At 41.4% G+C, this 19,669-nt stretch overlaps 1 long non-coding RNA gene across 1 annotated transcript in view; it reads right to left on the reverse strand.

The window, feature by feature from the left end:
* LOC140848924 (uncharacterized) overlaps positions 1-19,653 on the reverse strand; it is a 30,580-nt gene extending 10,927 nt beyond the window's left edge. Inside the window, exons 1-3 of the long non-coding RNA XR_012130231.1 lie at positions 18,322-19,653; positions 17,169-17,347; positions 590-688 (exon numbers count right to left, since the gene is read on the reverse strand). This is a non-coding gene — a long non-coding RNA (uncharacterized lncRNA). The remainder of the gene's footprint in view (positions 1-589; positions 689-17,168; positions 17,348-18,321) is intronic.
* Positions 19,654-19,669: the final 16 nt, after the last annotated feature.

Consider the following 19,669-nt stretch of genomic DNA (forward strand, 5'->3'; position numbering starts at 1 on the left):
TCATCCCTAGATCTAGGAAAGGTAAATCAAAGCCTTTATGAAGGGTTTTTGTGTGGTTTTGTGACTTTTACCATTTTTCTAACACCCCATCACCCTCACATACTTCTGTGATCTCCTATTTATCTTTGAAGTTCAGTTTAAAGGTCTTTTAAATCCAGGAGGATTTACCTGACCTCCAGGTTTGGGCTGGATGCCACTCACCTATGTACCCATTGCACAACATACTTACCTGTTTTGCAGCACTGGTGACACTGATTTAAATAGACTGCTAACCTTTTGTCTCTCCTACTAGCCTGTAAACTCTGCTGACAGAGCTTTTCCCTTGTTCACTCTCACATCTGGAGTATGGGGCACAGGACCCTGAAACTGAGCTGTTCACTAAAGTGTTAGAAAATCGAATCATTAAATTAGGAAAGAGGGAGGGGTTGCCCTAAATTTGTACCATTTTAGCTCTCATCTGGCAGTGAATATCAAGGAATCAGATTTGCAGACTTTGGGAACAGTTCTCAGATATTGAATTATTGAGGCAAAGAGGCATCGAGAATTAAAGAGGAAATCAAGACCAAAGAAACCTTTCTTTGTAACTTACCTTTCCTATATGCCCTAGACCTTCAGTGTTGAGAAGGGCCACGGCATGACTTGTCTTGGAGAGGTCACAAATATACCAATCTTCAGTTGGAGTCTGCCTCTAGGGTCACAGAGGAAATGTGCAGTAAATGCAAGATGCAAGAAAATGTATGAGAACTGAAAATAGTGAAAGAAATAGTCATTATTTTCAAGTTATATGAAGTTATATGATTCTGTAGATAAAACATTGAAAGAAACTCATGTATAAACTTCAAATTCAAAGAATTTGTGAGATGTAAAATCAGCAGCAATAAATCAATTATTTTTCTACTTCATTAACTCTAAGAAGTTAAAATTCAGGTATATAAAATTGATACATACCATTTACAAGAGCACCAAAAACATGCTGCAAATAAGAATATTTTGGCACAGAAGTGTACCTTCATCTTCATAAAGGCAGGGAAGTTATTTCTCATATGATGAAATTGTTATTTTATGATTAAATGAAATACCTAAATAAAAAACAGGCATCCTCATCCAAAAAAATAACTTGGACTTTTACTTTACACCATATATGGAAAATCATTTCTCAGTGTGTTATGTCCTAAATGTGAAAGACAAATAAAAGACTGTTAAGTCTGTCTAAATTAAAGTTACTTCTTTTCATTGAAAATACCATTAAAAACTAAACTGCAAGTCACTGACTGTGAGAAGACATTTGCAGATCATCTAACAATGAATTCATATTCCCAATACATAAAAACTACTATAAATCAAAAAGAGGACAGACTACATATTATAAAAAAATATTGAACAGGCACATCACAGGAAAGGAAAAAGTAAAATACAAAACAGTCATACAAGAAAGTGTTTGACCTCATTTGTAATGAGGAAAATGCAAATTGAGGTCTCAATGACATACCAACTATGTAGCTGCCAGATTAGTGAAATATAAAAATTCTGAGGATTTCTAAGCTTTGTGAAGGATATGGAAAACAATCTTATGCTGCGATGTGCAAATTGCTACAGCAAATTTGAAATGTCATTTAATATAATCTAGCTTAGCAGGTGGTGCAGCTCTTTTCATCACTATGCACCTAATCCCTGGTGATACTAGTGATGGTATATTACTAGTCTCCACAGACTTCTTCTGTAATAACAAACTGACTTCTGTAATAACATTCTAGTGTTGTTTACCATTTATTGAACCCTCTCTATGTCAAGCACTCGTCAGGTGCCTTACATACACTATCTTATGAATTCTTACAAGCACTTTCCTGTTAAAGACTTTTATTCCTCTTTAATAGATAAGGTAAATGTAATATATAAAGGCTGAAATATTTGTCCAAGATTACAGAGACACAGAATCCAGGAGTAAACATTGATCTATTTTTATTTCACTATATTTCAATTGCCAAGACTTGTAATTCCTATAGGAGAAACATGTTTTAAAAATATGTTTTTCAATCTGATTATAGAAGAGTATATTGGCAAGAGCAAAACTGTAATCAAAATGTTTTCCTAAAGTGATAAAGGGTAATTAGAGTCAGTTTGATTGAGTTGGTACAATGTTCTTTTGTGCCCTATGCATTTAATTTAATGAGCTTTATTTAATGAATTTAATACACTCTGGAAAAGCTGGTCTAGCACCTTGCTTTGGAATGAGTTATTATTTGATACCTAATAGTTTCAGTTTTTGGCTTTAGTGGACATTCCCAGACAAGAATAGTCTTATTCTGAACCATCATGCAACAAAACGAGAAGCAGCACAAAGCTGATGACACCTTGATCTTCATTGGGTTTCTGGAAACAGTCTTGAAGCAGTTTCAGCTCAGAAGTGTGTTCAGTGCAATTCAACAGCAAATGCAAGTATCAAGATAGAGGAATACATGGTTTTTTTGGTCCATGTTTATAAGATTAGAGAATTTCTAAGCAGGAGAAAGACAAACTAGGCTGTGACAGGATTCTAAAAGCAACACAAGAGACACTTTGGATACAGCTGTGAATAAAGAAATAAGGACACTGTTACTATACAAAATACGAGGCAATGAACCAGGTTGGTGAGTTGTCGGTTTTACAGTCCAAGGAGGGACTGAGCCTCTGTAGAGGAAGTCTGCTTTTGGGTCAGCAGTCAGGCTACCTAAGGCCTGGGAGTGAGAGGGACATGAGAATGCAGTAGACTTTAATATGTGTAGGATGGATACTGAGACTAAAAATGAGGCTTCCTCTAAGACCAGGACACTGGGTGCTAGTATTACGTATTTGTGAATGACGAGGATAAAAGTGTTTCTTATGCTACCGCCTGAGAGGCCTTGGCATTCCTCTATTCCTTGTACCTCACTGCAGCTTCACCCTCTCCCACCGCTACTTAGTGTAATTATTCATGCCACTTTATTAATAAGGTATTGCTGAGCTATATCCCTGGATCTTGGCCATTCTTTAGCTTACCATGACCCCAGTCCCTAGAAACAGATTCAGTGCCTTCAAAGGGAGGCTAATTGGAAAGGGTATCTTCACCCTTAGTTTCAACATCCAATCAGTTAGTTTGGTCTCCGCTCATTGCTTGCAACACCTGGTTTGTGATGGGAATGTGTATGTATGTAGATTGTTGTTCATCTTTACTGCCAAAAGAGCCTCCTATACAGTCTCTTAAAACTTTTCAAGGATAGTTCATTTTAGGTTATGGAATTTTTGAATTTGTGACTCTGGCATCATGTCAATCACACTCTACTTTCAAAAGCAATTGATTTGCATTTCGCCTATTTGTCATCATTATGGTTCCAAGGCCTTCAATGCCAGCATTTGCGTTGATTAACAGGGAGTTAATTAGAGGCAGAGCAGTCTAAGTAACATTCTTACACCAGGAAGTATAAAAGCACTGAATTCTCTGATCCACGTTCCTTCCAAGAGCTCTCTCAGGGCTTCAAGGGCCAGAATTGTGTTGGCGATGGGCTTCTTCTATATAGCTTGAGGGGCTCCCACCCCAACCTGAACACTGAACATAGGTCACTGAGTGAACCAGCTACCCAGGAATAATCCTTCCTAAACCTCCTGGAGGGATGACCCAACACGAAGAAGGACATCAATTCCCCTAACGGAGGATAGCCATTGATATACACTTTTATGTGTCATTGTTATACACTTTTATGAAGCTTTCACATGAAAATTAATTTGGTTACTACATTCACCCATATTATCAAGTCCCCCCCCAAACCCACTGAAGTCACTATCCATCAGTGTAATAGATGCCACAGAGTCACTACGTGTCTTCTCTGTGCTACACTGTCTTCCCCATGACCACTACACTCCATGTGTACTAATCATAATACCCCTCAATCCCCTTCTCCCTCCCTACCCCCCCAACCTTCCCTACCCCTCACCTTTGGTATTCGCTGGTCCCTTCTGGAGTTTGTGAGTCAGCTGCTGTTCAGTTTTGTTTCATTGTTACACTCCACAAACGAGGAAAATCATTTGGTACTTGTCTTTCTCTGCCTGGTTTATTTCACTGAGCATAATACCCTCTAGCTCTATCCATGTTGTTGCACATGGTAGGATTCGTATCTTTCCTATGGCTGAATAGTATTCCATTGTTTATATGTACCACTTCTTTAACATTCATCTACTGATGGACCCTTAAGTAAATACTGCTGCAATAAACATAGGGGTGCATATGTCTTTTTGAATCTGAAAACTTGTTTTCTTTGGATAAATACCTATGAGTGGAATTCCCCGTTCAAATGTTATTTCTAGTTTTAGTTTTTCAAGGAACCTTCAGATTGCTTTCCACAATGGTTGAACTAATTTACATTCCTGCCATCAGTGTAGGAGGGTTCCCCTTTCTCTGCATCCATGACAGCATTTGTTGTTCCTAGTCTTTTGGATGTTGGCCATCCTAACTGGTGTGAGGTGATATCCACTGTGGTTTTAATTTGCATTTCCCTGACAATTAGTGATGTGGAGCATCTTTTCATGTGCCTGTTGGCCATCTGAATTTCTTCTTTGGAGAAGTATCTGTTCAGATCCTCTGTCCATTTTTTAATCAGGTTATTTGCTTTTTGGTTGTTGAGGCATGTGAATTCTTTATGTATTTTGGATGTTAACCCCTTGTTGGATATGTCATTTACAAATATATTCTTCCATACTGTAGGATACCTTTTTGTTCTGCTGGCAGTATCCTTTGCCGTACAGAAGCTTTTAAGCTTGATGTAGTCCCATTTGTTCATTTTTGCTTTTGTTTCCCTTGCCTGAAGAGATGCATTCAGGAAAAAGTTGCTCACATTTATATTCAGGAGATGTTTGTCTATGTTTTCTTCTAAGAGTTTTATGGTTTCATGACTTACATTCAGGTCTTTGATCCATTTCAAATTTACTTTGTGTAGGGAGTTAGATAATAATCCAGTTTCATTCTCTTACATGTAGCTGTCTAGTTTTGCCAACACCAGTTGTTGAAGAGGCTGTCATTTCCCCATTGTATATCCATGGCTCCTTTATTGTATATTAATTGACCATATATGACTGGATTTATATCTGGGCTCTCTAGTCTGTTCCACTGGCCTATGGATATGTTCATGTGCCAGTACCAAATTGTCTTGATTACTGTGACTTTGTAGTAGAGCTTGAAGCCAGAGAGTGTAATCCCCAGCTTTATTCTTCCTTCTCAGGATTGTTTTGGCTATTTGGGGTCTTTCATGGTTCCATATGAATTTTAGAACTATTTTCTCTATTTTGTTGAAGAATACTGTCGGTATTTTGATAGGACTTACACTGAATCTATAGATTGCTTTAGGCAGGAAGGCCATTTTGACAATATCAACTCTTCCTATCCATGAGCATGGGATGTATTTCTTTTTATTGGTATCTTCCTTAATTTCTCTCATGAATGTCTTATAGTTTTCAGGGTATAGATCTTTCACTTCTTTGGTTAGATTTATTCCTAGGTATTTTATTCTTTTTGATGCAATTGTGAATGGAATTGTTTTCCTGATTTCTCTTTCTGCTAGTTCATCAATAGTGTATAGGACTGCCACAGATTTCTGTGTATTAATTTTGTATCCTGCAACTTTGTTGAATATAGATATTAATTCTAGTAGTTTTGGAGTGGATTCTTTAGGGATTTTATCAACAATGTCATGTCATCTGCAAACAGGCACAGTTTAACTTCTTCCTTACCAATCTGGATGCCTTTTATTTCTGTGTAATCTGTTTGCTGTGGTTAGGACCTCCAGAACTATGTTGAATAAATGTGGAGAGAGTTGGCATCCTTGTCTTGTTCCCAATCTTAAAGAGAAAGCTTTCAGCTTCTCGCTGTTAAGTATGACATTGGCTGTGGGTTTGTCATATATGGCCTTTATTATGTTGAAGTACTTGCCCTCTGTACCCATTTTATAGAGAGTTTTTATCATGAATGGATGTTGAAATTTGTCAAATGTTTTTCAGCATCTATGGAGATGATCATGTAATTCTTGTCCTTCTTTTTGTTGATGTGGTGTATGATGTTGATGCATTTTCAAATGTCGTACCATCCCTGCATCCCTGGAATAAATCCCACTTGATCATGATGTATTATCTTTTTGATGTATTTTTTATTTCGGTTTGCTAATATTTTGTTGAGTATTTTTGCATCTTTGTTCATCAGGGATATTGGTCTGTAATTTTCTTTTTTTTTTGTGTGGTGTCTTTGCCTGGTTTTGGTATTAGAGTGATGCTGGCCTCATAGAATGAGTTTGGAAGTATTCCTTCCTCTTCTACTTCTGGAAAACTTTGAGGAAGATGGGTATTAGGTCTTCACTAAATGTTTGATAAAATTCAGTGATGAAGCCATCTGTTTCAGGGATTTTGTTCTTACATAGTATTTAAGTTGCCAATTCAATTTCATTGCTGGTAATTGGTCTGTTCATATTTTCTGTTTCTTCTTGAGTCAGTCTTGGAAAGTTGTATTTTTCTAGAAAGTTGTCCATTTCTTCTAGGTTATCTGATTTGTTAGCATATAATTTTTCATAGTATTCTCTAATAATTCTTTGTATTTCTGTGGTGTCCATAGTGATTTTTCCTTTTTCATTTCTGATTCTGATCATGTGTGTCAACTCCTTTTTTTTCTTGATAGTTCTAGCTAGGGGTTTATTTTGTTATTTTTTTTTCTCAAAGAACAAGCACCTGATTTCATTGATTCTTTCTATTGTTTCATTCTTTTAGATTTTAGTTATTTCTGCTTTGATGTTTATTATGCCCCTCCTTCTACTGACTTTGGGCCTCATTTGTTCTTCTTTTTCTTGTTTCATTAACTGTGAGTTTAGACTGTTCATATGGGGCTGTTCTTCTTTCCTGAGGTAGGCCTGTATTGCAGTTTACTTCCCTTTTAGCACGGCCTTTGCTGTGTCACACAGATTTTGTGGTGTTGAATTATTGTTGTCATTTGTCACCATATATTGCTTGATCTCTGTTTTTTTGGTCATTGACCCATTGATTATTTAGGAGAATGTTGTTAAGCCTTCATGTGCTTGTGGGCTTTTTCTTAATTTACTTCTAGTTTCATACCTTTGTGATCTGAGAAGCTGGTTGGTACAATTTTAATCTTTTTGAATTTACTGAGGTTCTTTTTGTGGTCTAGTATATAATCTATTCTTGAAAACGTTCCATGTGCACTTTAGAAAAATGTGTATCCTTCTGCTTTTGGGTGGAGTGTTCTGTAGGCATCTGTTAGGTCCATCTGTTCTAATTTGTTGTTCAGTGCCTCTGTTTCCTTACTTCTTTTCTGTCTGGTTGATCTGTCCTTTGGACTGAGTGGTGTGTTGAAGTGTCCTAAAATAAATGCTTTGTATTCTATTTCCCCCTTTACTTCTGTTAGTATTTGTTTCACATATGTAAGTGCTACTGTGTTGGGTACATAGATATTTATAATGGTTTTATCTTCTTGTTGGATTGACCCCTTTATCATTATGTAATGTCCTTGTCTCTTGTGACTTTCTTTGTTTGGAAGTCTATTTTTTTTAAACAAGTACTGCAACTCCTGCTTTTTTCCCCCTATTGTTTGTATAAAATATCTTTTTCCATCCCTTCACTTTTATTCTGTGTATGTATTTGGGTTTGAAGTGAGTCTCTTGTAGGCAGCATATAGATGGGTATTGTTTTTTATCCATTCAGTGTCTCTATGTCTTTTGATTGCTGTATTCAGACCATTTACATTTGGGGTGATTGTCAATTGGTACGTACTTATTGCCATTGCAGGCTTTAGATTCATGGTTAACAAAGGTTCAAGGGTAACTTCCTTACTGTCTAACAGTCTAATTTAACTCACTTACTATGCTATTACAAACATAATCTAAAGGTTCTTTTTTTCCCCCCCTTTTTCTTCTTCTTCCAGTCTTTATATATTAGGAGTCCTACTCTGTATTCTTTTTCTGTCCCTTGACTGACTTTGGGGCTAGTTGATTTGATTTTGCATCTGTTTAGTAATTAATTGTTCTACTTTCTTTACTGTGGTTTCATTTACTCTGGTGAAAGCTATTTAGCCTTAGGAATATGTCCATCTGTAGCAGTCCCTTCAAAATACACTATAGAGATGGTTTGTGGGAGGTAAATTCTCTCAGATTTTGCTTATCTGGAAATTATTTAATCCCTCCTTGAAATTTAAATGATAATCTTGCCAGGTAGAGTATTCTTGGTATGAGGCCCTTTTGTTTCATTGCATTAAATATATCATGCCATTCTCTTCTGGCCTGTAAAGTTTCTGCTGAGAAGTGTGATGATAGCCTGATGGGTTTTCCTTTGTATGTGATCTTTTTTCTCTCTCTAGCTGCTTTGAGAAGTCTGTCTTTATCCTTGATATTTTGCCATTTTAATTATTATAGGTCTTGATGTTGCCTTCCTTGGGTCCCTTGTGTTAGGAGATCTGTTCATCTCCATGGCCTGAGAAGCTATCTTGTTCCCAAGATAGGGGAAGTTCTCAGTAATTACCTCCTCAGAGACACTTTCTATCCCTTTTTTTCTCTCTTCTTCTTCTCGTACCACTGTAATGTGAATATTGTTCCTTTTGAATTGGTCACACAGTTCTCTCAATGTTTTTTCATTCCTAGAAATCCTTTTTTCTCTCTGTGCCTCAGCTTCTTTTTAGTTCTATTCTCTAATTTCTATTCCATTTATCATTTCAGATACTGTATTCTTCAATGTTTGTATTTCATTCTTGAATTCTTCCCTGAGGTCTGAATATTTTTCTGTATCTCCATGAGCATGTTTATGATTTTTATTTTGATATCTCTTTCAGGAACATTGATGAATTCAGTTTCACTTGGCTCTCTTTCTGGTATTTGTGGGATTTTGGTTTTAACCCAGTTCCTTTGATGTTTCATATTTGTCAGTGGTGCCCTGTGGTGCCCAGAAGCTCTATTCTCTGGAGCTGCTCAGCCCCTGGAGTGATTGGAGGGATCTCAGGCCTGGGTGCTGGTACCTGTTGGTAGGAAAGAGTTCTTTCCTTTTTCCTGGCTGCTGTGCCTGCCTCCACTGCCAGGGCCAGTGGGCCAAGTGTGCAGGGAGAAGCCTCTATGCTTTGTGCTTGTAGCTGCCATAGGTGGGGCTGCCCTCTGGCTGCCCTTGTGCAATGGCAGGGGCAGCCAGTTGCTAGCTGGTGTCAGCTGGGTGGAAGACAGAGCAGGCTGTGTATCACAGTGGGGGTTTCATAGCTGTGTAGCTAGCCAGGGGGATGGAGCTTCTGAAGCTCCTGAAAGTTCCCAACCTGCTGGGCTGAGTGTGCCTGGACAATTTTGTCTCCCTGTACTTTCTCCTGAGCAGCAAGCTCTGTGCAGTCCTTGCCTCTTTAGCATCCCTCTCACTGTTAGGTATTCTCTCAGACTGCCAACCTTTCTTTTGTCCCAGAGTGGCTGGTTGTTGATATGTATTTTTCACAAGCAGCTGGAATCTCAGTTTCTCCAAGTATTCTGACTGTCTTAGCTTTCCAACCCCACTAATCTCCAGAGCACCATGTAATGTAGGTTCATGCTCCCGGAGCAGATCTCCAGGGCTGGGTGTTCAGCAGTCCTAGGCCTTCACCCCCTCCCTGCTCCATTTCACTTACTCCTCCTGGTAAGCTGGGGTGGGGGAAGGTCTTGGGTCCCGCTGGATCATGGCTTTGGTACTTTACCCTTTTCTTTGAGGTCTCCTGTTTTCTCTAGGTATAGGCAGCCTGTTGCAGCCTTCTTTCCTTATGATTTTCAGGATTAGATGTATTTGCTATATTTTCATATTTTATGTCCTTTTGGAAGAAAGTTTCTCTCTCACCTCTCATGCCACCACCTTCAACCTCCTCCCTGCATGAATTCTTAGGAGTATTTGAGTGTGTGAGGGTATAGGAATGGAAAATATCCCTTGCTCTTGACAATTATAATGGAGATATTTTTCTGGCATTTCCTCAGTATGAACTAATAGATTTTGTCACATGTTATCTAGTCAACCAAGGTTAAAAGGACTTTCAGTGAATGTGTCTCTGGTAAGCAAAATTACAATGCCCTTAAAGATGTATCTCCCTTCAAATATATGCTCTACCTTTCCCCTGAGAATTTGTTGGATCTTCATACCAACATTAGATTATATGATTGGCCACAAATTAACTTTAAGAAATGGAAGCTCCTCGGGTTCACATTAATCTAATCACCTGAGAATATTCCCATCATGCCACTCAGGTGTCTCTTTTTGCAGGATACTAGGAGCAGTCTTCACAACTCCCTGCCAAGATAATTGAATAACCTCCCATTTTGCCTTCAAAGATAATATTATCCACTGGGTATATTAGGGTTTACAATTGGGTAGATGCATTGTTCCCTCAAGATCCTGCTTCTATGACCCAGCTTCTCTGGACACTTGCCCTGTTCCAGGTCCCTGGGTACGCTGATTTGCCTTCTGCAAATGAAGTATACCTCCCATCCCGTGGCCTTGGGTTGTAGGAAACTTCCAGGCCTGTGGATCTTGAGCCCATAACTAACTGCCTGCATGGGCTCCAGGGTAGAGGGAGCCCACCTACTGAAAATCTCCCTGTGGCAGCAGCTTTAAATGGGCAGCAATCAGTCTTCATTTAGATTTGCTGTCTGATGCGGTCCCAAGCTCATCCCACAATCAGGGCTCCCAGATGTCTCCTTGTAGAGGAAACTGAAGTCAGCCAGCCCAGCTTCACACTGGCAAGGAGCCCAGTAACCTCACATTTTACCTTCAGGGGGAATATCACCCAATGGGTAGCTTACCGCTTATGATTAGGCAGACACCTTGTTCCCTGAGATCCTACTCTTGTGACAGCCTCTCCAACCTTTGTAATGTTCCAGATCACAGACAATCCTGACCTGTGCTGTCAGTGCATATACAGTACAGTGCCCTTCTGGAAGCCAGGGGCAGCCAAGGCTTGCCAGGAACGTGGCTCTAGTAACTGGTGCCAACCACAAGTATAGCCTCCCAAAGGTATAGGGAGCCCACTCCCAAAAAGTCACCGGCAGCTACAGAGAGGCTCTGTCATTCCCCATTTAGACTTGCTGTTGATTGTGTACCAGGCTTTCTCCCAGCCAGGGCTCTAGGGTGTCACTTATTAGAATACACTGAGAAGCCCATTACATCCTTTCTATAAAGTCAGTAGTACAGTATCTTCCAGCTCTGCTCACAGGGAATATACACAATTGTGTAGCTCAGGGTTTGGAATAAGGCAGATGCCTAGTATCCCTGGGCACCCTGCTCCTGTGACTCAGCCTCTCTAAATATGGATACATGCCATTTTCCAGGTCCCTTGCTACCCTGACCTGTAAGGCCCACACGTGTGAAATATGTATGAAAGATGAAATAAAAATGGAGTCACTCATGTCAAGGGCTTTTGAAAGGGAGCCAGGAGGCCATTAAGGAGACAGGCCTCATGTGCTTCCTCACTAGTGGAACCATGAACTTTCTGAACTGGGTCAAACGGCAAATATTCCAAGGACTCATCCCCAGCATACACAACTTGTGACAGTAAGAGACTTTGTTTAGTGATCACCTTAGCAACCAGTTCTAGTTAGTCAACATTGGTTTTCTGCCTCCCACACCAGTAAAAATTGTTTGTAAACACTGTATACAGAGATGTTTAAAGACCTTAACTTTTGTTCCCTAGTGGAATACAATTTGGGTTGCTACCCAAATCTATGCTCACTGCACAGCAGTTCTAAGACCTCAACTAAGTGTTTTTATTTTAGTTTGGTTTGCCTTTTTTCTCAGTTGACATAGGTTACAGCTTGGAATTAGGTAGATACCTTGTGTCCCAAGAGCTCACTCCTGTTGACCAGGCCTATTGGTTACCTGTCCTTTTCCAGGTTTTGGGCTTCCTTCACTTGCACTCCTCCTGCATGTGCATTGTGAACACATTAGCTGGCCTTGGGCAGCCAGATCCCCCACGTCTGTAAAGTTCCAACCTGTGTCCAGCCACCTTCATAGCCTCCAGGGTGGAGAATGCCCACCCTCCCAAAATCTGTCTGAGGCAGCAGCTTTAAACTGGCAAAGGTCAGACCCCACTTGAACTTGCTGCCTATTGAGGTCCCAAGCTTCTCCAAACACCAAGGTTCTTAGCTGTCTCTTACCGGCCACCCTGATAGTGCATCCCCTCCCTGGGTAGGCACCCCAGATGCCTCTAGCTCAGCTCTCAGAGGACATATGAGCATTTGCGCAGGTTAGGACTTGGAATTAGACAGATGCCTTGTACCCCCAAGAATTCTCTTCTATAACCTGCTTCCTTCTCCAGACACCTGCTCTGTTCCAGCTTCCCGGCTTCCCTGACCTGCCACAGCCTGCTCATCTGCAGTCTGAGCCTCTCAGAGACCATTGGGGCCCTCCAGGCCTCTAAAGCTTGGACTGGTCCACAGCCACATGTATAGCTTCCAGAGTGAAGGGAACCCATCTAAAGAACATATTTCTGAAGCACCATGGTCCCCATTTGACTGGCTGCATGATGGGGAACCAGGCATCTCCAGCTCTCAAAGCTCCCAGATGTCTCTTCTTAAAGATGTCTCAGTTAGCAAACTTAGCCCCACCATAACAAGGAAGGCCAGAACCCTCCAGATATGCACTTGAGGGAATATGCACTTTTGTGAAGATTAAGGCTTGGAATTACACAGATGTCTTATATTTGTGACAGTCAATGTCTTGGTCTCTCCAAACACATTCACTGTTTCAGGGCCCTGACTTATTTGATTCCCCTAGCCTGTGTCAAGTGCAGGCAGGCCAGAGGGCCTTGAGCATCTTGGGTATTGCAGGTCTCTAAATCCAGTTTGGTCCCCAAACACATACATAACCTATACCGTGGAGGGAGACCACCCCTGAAACCTTCCTGAGGTAGTGGCTTTAAACTGGAGACAGTCCCCAAGTGGCCTGGCTGCCTAATCGAGTCCTTATATTCTCCAGCAATCAAGATTCTTAGAGGTCTCTCATTGGAGGACACTCTGGCCATCCCTCTGCACTAGCCCTGGCTAAACAGTCTAGATTCCTACAGCTCTGCCTTCAGGGGGAATAAGGGCACCTGTGTTGATGACTGGGACTGGGGAGATGCCAGGTACTCCCAATAGCCTGCTTCTGTGACACAGGTTCCCCAGATGCTTGCTCTTCTCCAGGACTCTGGCTTATCTGACCTGTAAGGTGCTGCATGTGCAGTTTGCACCCCTACAGCTGGCCTTGACCAGTAGGGCATCCAGACTTGGGGAGCCTCAGCTGGCCTCCAAACCTGGGCATGACCTGGGAAGAGGAGAGAGCCCACAGCGTGAAAACCTTTCTGAGGCGCCTGCTTTAAACAAGCCGCCAATCCCAATTTGGCCTGTTTACCTGATGGGGTCCTGAGGTTCTTTAACTATCAAGACTCCAGGTGTCTCTTACTGGTTGATACCCTGGCCAACCCTCCTGGCCTCACCAAAGCAAATTTAGGATCTTGGCTTTCTTAAGGGGCAGACCACACATGCGCAGTCCGAATCCATCAGCTTGCCTTAAGCAGCGGCACCCGGCAGGCTTGTGCAGTTTAAGGCGGTCCCCAACCACCTGAATATCCTCCAGAGTGAAGGGGGCTCACCCTCCCAAAATATTTGGGGTTGGCACCTTTAAAATGGTGACAGTCAATCCCTCCCCCTTGCACTGGCTGCCTGATGGGATCCTGAGTTCCTTCAGTAATCAGAGCTCTTATTGGATGCTAACCCAGCTGGTTTGCTAGTCCCCTTCTTGGCCAGTAAGTTCAGGTATCTCTAGCTTTGCCTTCAGGAGAAATATGAGCATTTGAGTAGTTTAGGGTTTGGAATTAAGCAGATACCCAGTACCCCCAAGAGCCTGCTCCTGTGACCTGGCCTCTCTAGCTACCTTCCCGGTTCCAGGTCCATGTCTTCATGGCTAGCCCGGAAACACACATGCACAGTGCACACCCAGCAGTTGGTTTTGGGCAGCCTGGGCCTGTGGAGTTTGGGCTGGTCCCCGATCACCTGCATAACCTCCAGCTGAAGTGAGTCTACCCATCAAAGTCTTTGAAGTGGCAGCTTTAAAATGGCATCAGTCTGTCCCCAGTTGGATGACTGCCTGTTGGGCTTCCCCAGAAGTTAGTGCCCCTAGGCGTGTCTTATTCGGAAAGCCCTACAAGCATGCTCCATCCCTCCCTGGCAAGGTGGTCCAGACACTTGCCTTCAGGGGACATATGAGCATTTGTGCAGCTGCCCTCTTCCAGGTCCCTGACTTGTGTGGCCCTTGCAGCAAGTATCCCGTCAGCTGGTCTTGGGCAACCTGGGCCTTCTGCACCAGTGGAGCTCAAGCTGGGTCCCAACCATTTGTATAGCCTCCAGGGTGGAGGGAGCCCATCCTCTGAAAATCCTGTGAGGTGGTAGAAGGTTATAAGCATCAGGCCCCATTTGGACTTGCTGTCTGATGAGGTCAGAGAAGAGAGCCCACAGTGCAAAAAACCTTTCTGAGCCTCTAGCAATTAAGGCTCTTTTTGAGGAAACACTGGTGAGCCAGCCCAGCCCACCCTTGGAAGACTCCTCACTGCCCAAGAGCTCACTCTTGAGACCTGTCCCTTGGGCACTGGTCCTGTTCCAGGTCCCTCTACCCTGACCTGTATGCCCTGCTAAATGACCTTGGTGAGGCAGGGCCTTTCAGGTCTATGGAATTTGAGATGAGCCCCAACCACTTGCACAGCCTTGGGGGGCACCTTCTGTAGGGCACCTCCCAAAATTCATTCTGACAAGGCAGCTGCAAATGGTTGACATTCAGTCCCCATTTGGACTTGCTGTCTGATGACATCTCTGGCTTTTCTAGCAATCAAGTTTCCCAAGTTTGTCTTACTGAAGAAGACCCCTGTCAGACAGCGCTGCCTGGCCCTGGGATTGCAAGTGAGTTTCCTTCTGTTTTGCCTTCAGAGGAATATTGCAAATTCCTTGAGGTTAGGTTTTGGAATTAGGTGGTTGCAGTATTCCCCTAAGAACTTTCTCCTGTGATCAGGCCTCTTTTGACCCTTTTCCTGGTTCTATTTCTGGTGCCCAGCTAACCTCACCTTTGTGTCCAGCACATGCCCAGTCCTTACCCAGTTAGCTGACCCTGGTAGCCTAAAGTTTATTTCTCCTCTAAGAAAAACCTGAAAAATATGAAAAACCCTGCCTCTTCTTTATGAAGTCATCAGAGGGACTGTCTCCTTCCATGTGCTACTTAACCATTGTTTAACATGCCATATCACACAGATTGCTCACCATTACATGTACCTCCCATTGAGCAGAAGAAAATAGGAAGAAAGAGGTTATGTCACCCCCATTTAAGGACATTTCCTGGATGATTGATTATACATACTAACTTCTGACATCCATTTACTAGAATTACATCTCATGACCAGATCATCTGCAAAGAAGGCTGGGATTTAGTCTTTCTAATTGTAATTTCTTATTCTACTTAAACAGAAATCCTAATTTCTGATTGTACCGCAACCTGTATGCCAAGTGCCCATGTAAAAATGAGATGCTGTTTTACTATGAGAGATGGAGATAATGGATACTGAAAGATAAACAGTAGTGTCTTCCACAGTAGCCATAAATATCTCTATAACTTACTGTGTATTGGATAAGATAGAAATATATTATTGATTTACTGTGAGTTGAGAAAACATCATGATAGATGTATAAACAAGAGTGTTTGAGTAGAAAGAAGGATAATCTAATATCACTGAAGGAAGACTGAGCCAAGAAAAGTTTCTAATGGGGCGAGTTAATATAAATGGTGAAGGTAGAGAAGTAAAATTGAGAAGTAACAGCACATATAATGATTTAGAGGATCAAAATGGGAAGAAGACATGTAAATGCTCCCTAGGTTTTAGCTTTAGTAACTGAGTTGATGTCAAAAAGCAATAAAAATACATATCAGTGTTTTATCAATAGATGTTTAATTTTTTCTGGACATGTTTAATTTCTTGTATATTCATAAAACATTCAAATGGAATTGTGTAAACCTGGATATAAGCATCTCCTGCTAGAAAAGCTTTTACCTACAGTTTATCATGCTCATTTGTATCTCTTGATATAAGTTCAGGGGGACAGGGGCTATCTCTATCATGTTCTGCAATGTGAAGCCAATTTTCAGCTCATATAAGACACTAAATAAATATTGCTACTTTGAACTTATGTGCAGCTCAGGAGAAAATTCTATCTGGAAAGACAGATATACTTTCATGGTATGTTTGTAAGACAGTAATATAAGCAAACTGCAGGAAACTGTAGGAATATCTTTATAACACTTTGCCCAGGGGTTGTGTATATAATAAAATGAGAAAAGCAAAGGATTAATGATGGAGCCCTGAAAACACTAATAATTTTGGTATAACTACAGACTGAATAAGACACAAGGGAGATTGAGAAGGAGTGATCAGAGACAGTCCTAGGAGTTCCAAAAGAATAAGCCTCAGAAGCCTAGGAGGAGTGGGTATGAAAGAGACAGTGACCAATAATTTTAAAAACATTCAGAAAGTTCACATAGGATCAAATATATCATTAGGCTTGTTCTTATAAATTAAGTCAGCCAGCAAACAAAAAAAGCACTTGTTATATATGCTGGGCACTGTTCTAGGTGCTCAGTATCCAGGATTCAACCAAATGAATATGAATTCCTACCTATGAAGCTCTATTCTAGTGGGCGTGGGGAGAGACAGATAATAAATCAAATAGAAAAGCCAAAAATATATGCATGTTAGGTGATGGAAAGTGCTCTGGAGAAACTAAGCAGGAAACAAAGATAGAGAATATTGGGGTTTGCATTAATATTAAGAGTATTCTGAGAAAAAGACAAAACTAAGGTGATTTATGACTGACAATTTTAGTGAATCTATAGATGTTGGAGGCAGATGGAATGGAGAGTGATCTTGAGAGAGGAAGGAAGAAATCAAGAATGCAGATCTCTCTCAAGTAAGGAGAGAGCACGTCTGGTGAGGAGGAGGAGCAGGCAGGAGAGGACTGCCTAGGAAGGCAACCACAAAAGATGAGTCAGGTAAGAGGAACCCAGAGTGGGGCTGTCACAGCACAGATCCTGGGGTTAGACTGTCAGGGTTCAAAACTTAGGTTCAAATCACTTAATGCCTATGAGATGTTGAAAAAGGATCTTACCTCTGTAAGCTTCTATGTTTTTATCAATATTATGGGTGAAACAATTATTCCTTCTTGATTAATTACTGCACAGGTTAGTAAGTTTTTAATAAGTTATTTTTAATCTTCAGGATTAATATACCATTTCTCCAATGAGCAAGTGAAGCCATGAATTCATATGCGAAAACGAGTCCTGTAAGCTGTAAAATAACAAGTATTTAGGTTAATTGAAATCTTTTAGTCAGAAAAAAACGTTGATTGGTTTAACAGACTTTCTCTGAACAATGTATCTTATTTCACTTTGGCTGTTGGGGAGCAATATGGAGTAAAGCATGAATTTTTCCTGGTGCATTATAAGCAGGAGAAACTGAAAAGTTCTTTCCTTAGTATTTCAAAAGCTTTGGAGAGGAGTAGGTGACCTTACAAGGTTGTGGGTTTGGGGTTTTTTGCCTGCTCTCTTGCTTTTGTTTTTTGTTTTTATTGCAAAGGAGGAGTGAGATATCCAAGCAAAGAACCTTTGACTCTAAATTAAACACAGAATGAGGTACTTCTATTAGATTGTGTAGACGTTCAACAGTTTCCAAAAGTTACTGTCCAGAAGGGTAATCTAGAGTGATTGTTTAAAAATGTCCCAGATCTGTATTTGCAACAAGTACCACAGATATTTCTCATGGACCGTGCCTTTTGAAAGTGCGTGATAAACAGGAGTATACTTAATATTTCTAACAGTTGGTGAGTGTAAACGACACTGAATTATTCCGTATAATACAATTTTGCAGAATCTATGGAAATATATATAGTTAGTACGAACAATAGGCAAAAAAACAATCTTCCGGTATTTAAATTGTAAAAGACAGACCATCTTTTCTCTGTTTCTCTAATACCCGGCAGGGGGCAGTAAGGAAATGTCTGCCGAGGGCAGGAAGTGGCGGGAGGAAGCGGCTCCGCCTAGCTGTGCAAAGCGTTTGGTCGCTCAGTCGCAGGAAGCATTTAAGCTCCTCCTCCTCCTCCCATCAGGAATAGCCCTGGAGTGATACCCCGGGAAGAGCAGCGCGTTCCGGGAACCCGGCGCCCCCGGTCGCCTCGCTGCCGCCTCGGGTCCCATGGGAGACGCGGAGACGCCAGGAGCAAAGCGCCCGCGGGGCTCAGCGCGGTCCCCCTGCTCCCTCCACACCTGCCGGTGCTGGTGCTCCTGGGAATCTGGTGTTGGTTAACGGAAATGTTCATGGAAGAGCAAGTGTAGGAGCGAACTTTCGGGGCGCGGGCGCTGCAGCCGGGGTAGAAGTCCTCAGCTGCCTCGCTGGCCCCTGGCGCGCTGCTCCGCATCTGCTGCTCCGGAAACCCAGTTTTCTATAGACGCTGAAAACCACGCCGGATATATTGCAGCTTGTCAGTTATGGGTGGGGTGAGAACCGAAATACAAAGGAGACGCCCTTTCTTCCTCCTTTAGCTGCTGGGATTTCCAACTGTTTGCAGCGAGGTTGGGGGACCGAGGTTGGGGGACGAGGCGCCCTCCGTCCCTGGGACCCCGGCCCGGGACACCCCGGCGAGCCCTGCCTGCATGGCTGGCTCAGGTTCCTTGTCCCCCACCCCGTCCTCCAGGTCAGCTCAGCGTCGCCTGAGGGAATGGGAGCCCGGCACCCAAGTTTGCTGGTCTGGTTCCCAGGGGTACTTCGTCACGGAAGACGTTTGGGTTTTTGTTTGTTTATTTGAATGGGTTGTGTATGTACAGTGTGCTTAATATTTACTTACCAATTTCTTATTTTTCTTTTCCACTTTCCACACATAAAAAAAAAACTCGTGTAGTTAACATGAGTACTCTTTTCACAACAATAAGCATACATACCAAGGAACGTGCACACATAAGGTCCTTAATATTATAGTCCAGAGGTAATCACTGTGATTTTTGTTGCATTATTCCTCATCATTTTGTCTCTGCTTATTCTAAGTGCTTCCGAATTTTCATATCGTGAAACTTAGGTAATGTGGGGTTCTGCTTTAAATAAAATCATAACAAAAATTCAAAAGTAAATATTTACAATGGGCCTGCAAATTATAAGCAACATTTTCAGCTGCCAATTGCTACATTTTATCTGTTTTTTTTTTCACTTTTTATCTGTTCTGGTACTTCCTGAGCAACAGAACAAGAACTGAAATTAAATCAGTCTTTTACTACATCTTTTGTCATCTGATTGCTTATAGGTAGGAGTTGTTTGCTAGAGCAGTGCTGTCTCTGGTTCATTAGTTGTCTTTCTATGTGCAGAATGTTTTGAGGGAATTGAGAGGACATTAGGAATCTCTCAGTTTCACCAATACACTTTTGGAAATTGCCTATTTGACAATAACGAGGTAGAAACTAGTACCAACATTTAGATGTTAGAAATTCACTTTCCCCAGCTTTTTTCAGTTTCCTAATATGACAAACCTGTACATAATAAATAAAATAAAACACCATATAAATAGAATTTCATATTGAAGTTTTAGAATCCCCTTTTTTTGATATATTATGTAATACTATTAAT

Source organism: Manis javanica, chromosome 4 (assembly GCF_040802235.1).
Source record: "Manis javanica isolate MJ-LG chromosome 4, MJ_LKY, whole genome shotgun sequence".
Lineage (NCBI taxonomy): Eukaryota > Metazoa > Chordata > Mammalia > Pholidota > Manidae > Manis > Manis javanica.